The sequence below is a fragment of the Salmo salar genome, chromosome ssa03 (genome assembly GCF_905237065.1).
Source record: "Salmo salar chromosome ssa03, Ssal_v3.1, whole genome shotgun sequence".
Classification (NCBI taxonomy): domain Eukaryota; kingdom Metazoa; phylum Chordata; class Actinopteri; order Salmoniformes; family Salmonidae; genus Salmo; species Salmo salar.
Genome location: NC_059444.1, coordinates 13505088 through 13514120, shown reverse-complemented (window position 1 = coordinate 13514120; position 9033 = coordinate 13505088). Strand labels below are relative to the sequence as shown.

The 9033-nt window shown below is 40.1% G+C and overlaps 1 long non-coding RNA gene across 1 annotated transcript; it reads left to right on the top strand.

Moving 5' to 3' along the window:
* The first annotated feature begins 3697 nt into the window (after positions 1–3697).
* LOC123741610 (uncharacterized) lies at positions 3698–9033 on the top strand. Its single transcript, XR_006769070.1, has 3 exons — positions 3698–3866; positions 4623–4666; positions 6756–9033. It is a non-coding gene; the product is annotated as an uncharacterized lncRNA (long non-coding RNA).

The window sequence follows — 9033 nt, the reverse complement described above, 5'->3', positions numbered from 1 at the left end:
TGTGTCATCATATCATCCATTTGCACAAAAAAATACTTTCCTGCTTGCAATGCAATACTTCAACCACTAGAAATTGTGTGTACACATTGTCTGAAGTTTGCATAGAAATAATCACATTCTCAAGTCAGGTTCAGTTTTTATGAAAGTCAACTTTTGGGTGAAACCTGGCACACACGTTTTTAGTACCTTGATAGAGGCTAACCGTTTCTTGTCGACCTCCAGTCATTGTGCTAAAGCTAATTAGCAATGACGTGTGAAAAGACCTTCAACTTCCTTCAAACTACATGCAGGGACATACAAATGGTACCCATGAGTTCATCTGACTCTGGGTAGAAAAGGGCTTAATTGCCAAAATCTCACACTGTCCCTTAAATCATTATTTGTCTGATAGGATCTCTGTCACAAGTATTAATCCTTAATGTGTGACCATGTTTATACTGTCACCCAGATGGGTAACATTGTAATAATTTATAAATGTGTTGTAAACCATTAATAAACCATTTTAACTCAGTGGTCAAAATAGTGCGATAGCTGTTCAATGCTTTTTACCAAATAGTATTTATATTTATTTACCTGCCGTTTATAACACTTTATGAAAACACTATCAAATGCTTATAACATGAACCCTTGTGACATCCTGCAGCCTAATTTCAATGGTTGCACAGCTGAACAAGAGATCTTTTCTCACTGTTGGCTGTGATGCATTGGTCAGTGGGTTTGTGCTCAACAAAATGTGTCCTTTTAGACATTATAGATGTTCTTAAATGATTTGTTAATGGTCAGTGGGTTTAAACTTACATTTAAGCAATCGTTTGGGCAGTTATAAATGTAACTCATTAATACATGTTAATACATGTTCATAGGTTTCCACTTTACAATAAGGTATCCTTTCTGTAGTTTTACATTTTGGGAATTTATATGCACACGATCAGTGAGATTACAACGTATTATTAATGTAAATGTAAATCATTTATTGATCATTTAAGCATCCTGATTTGCGTACTTATTCCTTTACCGTTGATATGTTCTTGGTCATTTATGACCTTGTGGAGTTTCAGGAATCTTTACCAATGGTATGTCCAACTTTTTGGAAGATATTCCAATAGTCATTCAAAACATCGAAGTGAATGGTTTCAGGAAGTACTTAGTCAAACAGCAGGACTTCCGTGACTCAGCATAGACACACACACAAATACACAGACTCACAAACAATCAGAGGGGTTCTCGTACACACTGCAGGAGCAGACCTTTCTGTTCTGGAGGTGGTAAATGGACGTACTGTAGAAGTCTGAGGTGACTGAAGTAAGCAGGATGTACAGGGTCTAAAGAGACTTGAACTAGCTGGGAGCCACAAGTCATCATGGTTATCCTGCTGGTCCCCACACTGAAGATTGTCCTCCTCTTAGGTGAGTACATCAGACTGAATGAACACATCTCCAGTGACTCCTCTCTATAGTTGGATACATTTGGTTATAACATTTTACAGTGTAACTCCATTCACTCACTGATAATGTTGTTAGATAAAGGGGAGGGGACACTGAGGAACACAAGGTCCAGTATGTACTGATGGATGTGATGGATCACCAGTGGTGTACCAGACCAGAATCCACTCTTACAGTATGTGAAATGGAAGCTGGGGTGTTTGTACTGGTGTGTCCTACAGCTGCTGTGTGGAGTGTGTGTACAGCAGAGTTGATCACAGTGGAAAGATATGAAGAAAGGTTCAGATCAGATCAGATGCTCCTATAGAGAGGAGTGGAGGAGCCACCACTCTTGCCCCATAGACCTAACTTGAGATCCTTCCACTTTATTCCATATTTTTCATTCACTTTTGCAAATTGTTTTTTAAATTAATGACATATACCCATTTATTCTTGAAATATATAACTTTTAGATGACTCATGAGCTTAGTTCAACTGTCATACCCCACTAATATTCAAAATATTCACTTGTTTAACTTGTAAACAATGTAATTGTAAACATAAACACTATAAAGACTCAAACCATGGTTAAAACTACAATGTTGATCTCATGGATGGTCAGTCCTTGCATCTATAGCTCTGTTTATAAATGTTAGTGGTTAAATTTCTCCAGCCCAAACCCTCAGCCGTTTACCAAAAACAGTGATGGGGTGGCCGCTTTGTTGATGTTTGAACTGCGGATATCCCCTTTAAGAGAACCGCATTTCACATCAAAATTCTGCCCTAAATGAGTCCAGCTCATTCAACTGGCGTGAACAATGTGATCAAACACACACAGTATAGTACATGTATTGGAGGACCACAGATCACACATCATTAATACATTAGACATGGAAGTTTCATGGTGTGCAAGTCCTTGTCATTGCCGTTTCCAAACCACTCTTGTTCTGTTATGGTATATATTTATTTGATAATAAATCGGCTGAACTTCTTTCTGAGCGCTAGGCCTACATGTTTGTTTAAAATGACAGATTGGTGCTGTGAGAATCCCACTGCAGTGACTGGCTACTGTATGAAGAACGGTCAGTCTCCATCCACTGTGTTCATGATGAAAAGTATGAAGACAATCAGAAATACTTCTGCAAAGAGAAGACACGATCTAAGTGTCTAGGTGATGTTAAAGTGACAACAACCAAAAGCCAGAACGGGAGGTTCTCACTGTTCCACAACAAGACAGACAGAGTTTTCACCATGACCATCACCAGACTAACCCAAGAGGACGCTGGGAGATATTTATGTGGCGTACAGGATAACTACATAATCGATACCCTGTCAGTAGTCAGACTATAGACTGAGTGGACAAAACATTAGGAGCACTTTTCTAATATTGAGCTGCACCCCCTTATGCCCTCAGAACAGCCTCAATTTGTCAGAGCATGGACTTTCCAAGGTTTCGAAAGCATTCCACAGGGATGCTGGCCCATGTTGACTCCAATGCTTCCAACAGTTGTGTCAAGTTGGTTGGTAGTGGATCTCTACTCCGAATATCTTGTTCCATCTCATCCCACAGATAATCAATTAGATTGAGATCTGGTGACTGGGCAGGCCACTGCAGTGAGCTGAATTCACTGTTGTGTTCGTGGTCCAGACATCACTAGAGCACACAGATCATATTATCACCATTCAGATAAGTGAAGAGCATATTACTTCCTGGTACACATTATGATGCTGTGTTATTATTTAGTTATTATTAAGGCACATTTCATTCTATCACATAAACATATTTGTGTATTGTACATAGATGGATCTGGCGTCAAATCCCCCCTCTTAGTGGTGTAGTGTAAAGACATGGTGCTCCGACAACACATCTCTGTGTAATAACTACTTTAATACCAGTAGACAACATTTTGTTGTGTTAGCCCAGTGAAAAATGTCCACACATTGTCACAACAACTGTGTTTTGTGGTCCTTTGTTTTTAGCGACACCAACAATAACCACCACAAGAAAACCTGCTACAACAACAACAGCATCAAACCGAGGTTTACCAACGCTGTCATCCTTAACCACCTCCATCTCACCACCATCATCCATCTCTCCACCATCATCCATCTCACAATCATCATCCATCTCACCATCATCATCCATCTCTCAACTATCATCCATCTCTCCACCATCATCCATCTCATCATCATCATCCATCTCTCCATCATCCATCTCACCACCATCATCCATCTCACCACCATCATCAATCTCATCATCATCATCCATCTCACCACCATCATCCATCTCATCACCATCATCCATCTCATCATCATCATCATCCATCTCTCAACTATCATCCATCTCTCAACTATCATCCATCTCATCATCATCATCATCCATCTCATCATCATCATCCATCTCATCATCATCATCCATCTCATCATCAACACACAATGGATTTGGTAAATAAACTTTATGGCCAAAAATCTGACCAATCAGATCAGCCCCGAAAAAGATAGGATGTGAAAAGATCTGGTGCTTGGTCAAAATACCAATTAGTGGAAAAAAGCTTTGTCAATGTAGCCTATGAGCCTTTTTACGCTGCACTAGTTTGAAATCAGTTTCTCTTTGTAACCGGTTTCACAACACATCATTTTGTAATGTAAAGAGACTGATCTGGCGTCAAATCTGACTTTAGGTAATGTGTGACACTTCTATACCAGATTCCTCCTTCTGAGTGGTAGTGAAAAGATAATGTCTCTCCGATTCCACATGCCCCTGCAATAATTACTTTAATACCAGTCGACAGCATTTGTGTTGTGTTAGGCTGCGTTTAAACGTTGTAGACCACCACATCCAAGGCTAATGTCAGGACAGGAAGTAAACAGAAAAGTTACACATCTGATGAGGAAGAGAGGCAGATCTTACTTCACATATTAGTGTAAAAGGCCCTATGTAAGTTGAACAGAAGTGCTGATTGTAAAGTATGTGTTCTAATGGTACTGTTTGTGTTTGTTCAGATACATCCAGTTTTCATTTCCAAGAAACCATTTGCATGTACAATAATCCTTTGGCCCTGGTTGAGAAATAGAGGTCTCATTGTGAACAGGGCTCTGAAACCACTAATAGTGACATGCGTGAAGTGTATGACACTGTGTGTGTGTGTGTGTGTGTGTGTGTGTGTGTGTGTGTGTGTGTGTGTGTGTTGTCTTCCACAGCTGACTCCTCAGCACCAAGGGTGTACACTGGGATCGACATAGAGGTCAGTGTGTGTGCGTGCAAGTGCCTGCATTTGAGCATCGTTGCATGTCTGTCTTTGTGTGACAGAGAGAGAGAGTTAGAGAGAGTTAGAGATATATATATTCATATATATAGAGCGAGAGAGAGAGATTTAGAGATATATATAGTTATATATATATATGTGTAGAGAGAGATGTAGAGAGAGATTGAGATGTGTTACTCTCCACAATTCAAATGTTAAATGCCTACTCTTCGCAGATGCCTGCTGTCACTCACAGCACATGGCCTACAGCAGAGCCTGGACCTGCTAGAGCAGTACTGCCAGACCTAGGCCCTGGTAGTAAACCCCAAAAAGACTAAAATAATGATTTTCCAGAGAAGATCCAGATCTCAGGGAATTAGACCAAAGTTCTTAATTGGTACAAAATATATAGAGTACTGTACAATTACTTAGGTTTAAAAATAAGCTCAACTGGACACCTTAATGAGGCAGTGAATGAACAGAGAGAGAAAGCACGCAGAGCATTCTACGCCATTAAAAAACCAATTCAAATTGAAATATGTGTCAATCTGTCATTGAACCAATTGCACTTTATGGTCCACTTGCAAAACAAGATTTCACTAAATGGGCCAACACCCCATTGAAACCCTGCATGCAGAGTTCTGTAAGATTCTCCTACATGTCCAGAGGAAAACTACAAACAATTCATCCAGGGCAGAATTAGGCCAATATCCACTAATAATATAAACTCAAAAAAGAGAAATTAAGTTTGGGAAAAATTTAAAATACAGTGACCCCCTATCATATCATTACCAAGCCCTGCAATGCCAAGAGCTGAGCAAAGAAAAGAGTACCCTCATCCAGCTGGTGTCATGGTTGTCGTAGGAAGGGGCGGACCAAAGTGCAGCGTGTGTATCGTTCCACATTTTTATTGAACTGTGAAACTATGCAATACATATAAATAAACTGAATAACAAAACAACAAACCGTGATGCAGAGGTGAAACAAACACTAACTCAAAGACAATCTCCCACAAACCCAGGTGGAAAAAAACCCTACTTAAGTATGATCTCCAATTAGAGACAACGAGGACCAGCTGCCTCTAATTGGAGATCATCCCAAACAAAATCCAACATAAAAATACAAAACTAGAACCTGACAACATAGAAAAAACTAAACTAGAACACCCCCCTGTCATGCCCTGACCTACTCTACCATAGAAAATAACAGCTTTCTATGGTCAGGACGTGACAGCGGGTCCTGGGGCTGAGTTCACAAACCTGTTCTACTAACACACTGAAGCCTCAGGACCAGAACATCCAATCAATCAGAATAAACCAAATTACAACACAATCAAAACAAAACTTAATTTCTTATTGGGAAACACAAGCACAAGCACAAAGCAAAATACAGTGCTATCTGGCCCTAAATCGACAGTACACCATGGCTAACTATTTGAACATGGTTACTGATCAAAACCTTAGAAAAACCTTAACAAAGTACAGGCTCAGTGAGCACAGCCTTGGCATTGAGAAGGGTAGACACAGGAAAGCCTGGCTCCTTGTAGAGGAAAGGCTGTGCAACCACTGCACAACAGCAGAACCTGAGACAGAGCTCCATTTCCTGACAAAATGTAAAAAATATAAAACAATTAGAGACTGTCATTTCACCAAATTTGAAACCCTTATTCAAGGTTTCAAAGACCTCTCTGATGAGAGTAGGCTACCCATCCTGTTGGGGGAGGATGCAGAGCTGTGGGTTGGCAGCGCACTACATTGCTGCCTGCCATAAGATGAGGGACAGTGTCTGACAGACCAATCAACCTGCACATGTCCTCTACTGTATGCTTATTGTTATTGCTCAATGTATGGTTATTTTGACCCTTGGTTATTGTTGTTACCGTTGTCCCGTTGACAATTTTGATTCTTATTATTTTCATATTGTAAATATCAAAAGTAAGCTTTGGCAATATGTACATCGTTACGTCATGCCAATAAAGCAAATTGAATGAATGAATGAGAGAGAGAGAGAGAATGTTCTAATCTACTAATCTATGTTCTTCACTCCCTTATCATGTCCTCCCATCCCTCCTCCCTTTCCTCCTCTCCAGGGTTGTCATGGTGACAATAAGGAGGTAAAGGATCGCCCCCTACAGTCCAGCTCAGGTAGTGAGACCACCACCATCTACTCCACCGCCAACTTACCCACAAGCTCCTCTGACTCTCTCAACTACGCCAGCGTCAACTTCCACAAGAACCCCAGCTGCCCCAATGAAGCCACTGTCGCCATCGCTAAAGAGGGTACTTTTTCTGGTGACTATGCCACTGTCAAAGTCAGTTAAAGACACCCCTACTCTACTGTCAATCATCCACACAGATACTCTGAGGCTCCTCCCATCTACTCCACAGTGAACAAAACCAGAGACACCTGAGTCACTGACAACCAATCACGAGGGACATGCACACACTGGCAACCAATCACAAGAAACATGTCATGAACTACGTTTGCCACTAACAGCCTCTTGAGCACTGAGCTCTGTTTTTAGCAGACAGCTGCATCATGTGTTTCATGTCCTCACAATGTGTTTCCCTGACTTCTCTCTTCCATCAGATGTGTTACCCTGACTTCTCTCTTCCATCAGATGTGTTTCCCTGACTTCTCTCTTCCATCAGATGTGTTTCCCTGACTTCTATCTTCCATCAGATGTGTTTCCCTGACTTCTCTCTTCCATCAGATGTGTTACCCTGACTTCTCTCTTCCATCAGATGTGTTTCCCTGACTTCTATCTTCCATCAGATGTGTTTCCCTGACTTCTCTCTTCCATCAGATGTGTTTCCCTGACTTCTCTCTTCAACTTGTCTTAATGTTAGTCACTTAATTGCATGTTAATATCTGCAGATAAATATTGTCTCAATATTTTCCAAGCACTGAAAAAGGTATCACACCTTTTGACCAAGGCATTATAACTGTCTATTAACTGGGTTTTTTACACATTTATAAATAATTAAATAAGCATTAATGATGTCATGATAAACTCCCTATAAAGGGTGCCTTTAAAACCACCCCCTTTTAGCTTGGCCTTTAACCAGTGATTGTTTTAGACATCCTCTGTGTTTTATGTTCTATTATTCATCCTTTTTACTGCTTCCTGTTTGCTTCTACTTTTTTATTTGATTGTTTTTATGCAAATTGGGATGCGATTTTCAATGCAATTGAAATTAAAGAGGCAGTGCACTTTAAAATGTTAATTTCCAGTTGTTTTAATGATATTTCCACCATATGAGGTCGAATTAACACTCTGAAATTCTGAGAATGATGAGAATGCCCTTTTGTGTGAGAGCTGTTTGAAAAGAATACCTGGAATTTCAGCATGTTCTTGATGCCACAATCTGATCTGATTGTAATAGACCAATGACTTGTCATTTGGGTAAGTGGGTGGTCTCTAGACCATCCTATCAGCCAGTCAGGGCTGTTTAAGTAAATATCTTCACATTTGTTTCCTAACGCCCACACGATCAAACTGAGAATTTCAATGTCCACAAGAGGCTCAGGGAAATACATTATAAAAAATATACTTTTGAGTTATTTTTATCAAATATACACACACAGTGACTATATACAAATGACATTGAAATAACTGCATGGGGGCCTTAAGTTGGATTTGATATTTTCACATACAGTATGTTGCAGTTGGTACAAAACAGAGCAGCACGTATTGCACTTAGATGTACACGGAGGTTCAAATGTCAACGACATGCATGTCTATCTCTCCTGACTCAAAGTTGAGGAGAGATTGACTGCATCACTATTGGTCTTTGTGTGAGATGTTGATGTGTTGAAGCTACCGAACTGTCTGTTTAGGCAGTTGGTTCACAGTTCAGACACTCATTGGTACCAGACAAGACATGCAACCAGAGGTCCCTTCACATTCCCCAGGGCCAGAACAGAGGCTGGGAAACACAGTATTAAATAGAGCCATGACTACATGGAACTCTCTGCCACCTCAGGTAACTCAAGCTAACAGATACAAGACCACCTTATTGCAGGATAGAGACTGTGAAGAGACACAGACATGTTTATGCATTTTGTATTGTTTTCTGCATTGTATTATGTGTTGCATTATGTATGTGATACGTGGTTAGGATCCGACTTTGATATGTGGTTGTCTCATCTGGCTATCTTAAGATGAATGTACTGGCTGTGGGTCACTGTGGATGGGAGCGTCTGCTGTATGGCTCAATTGTAATGTAAATGTAGTGCTGTATACTTATGTATATTTTGTATTTTATTTGTTATTTTGTTTCATGTTTGGACCCCAGGAAGAGTAGTTGCCTCAGCAACAGCTAAAGGGGATAATAATAAATACCAAATACATCAATGTGAAAATG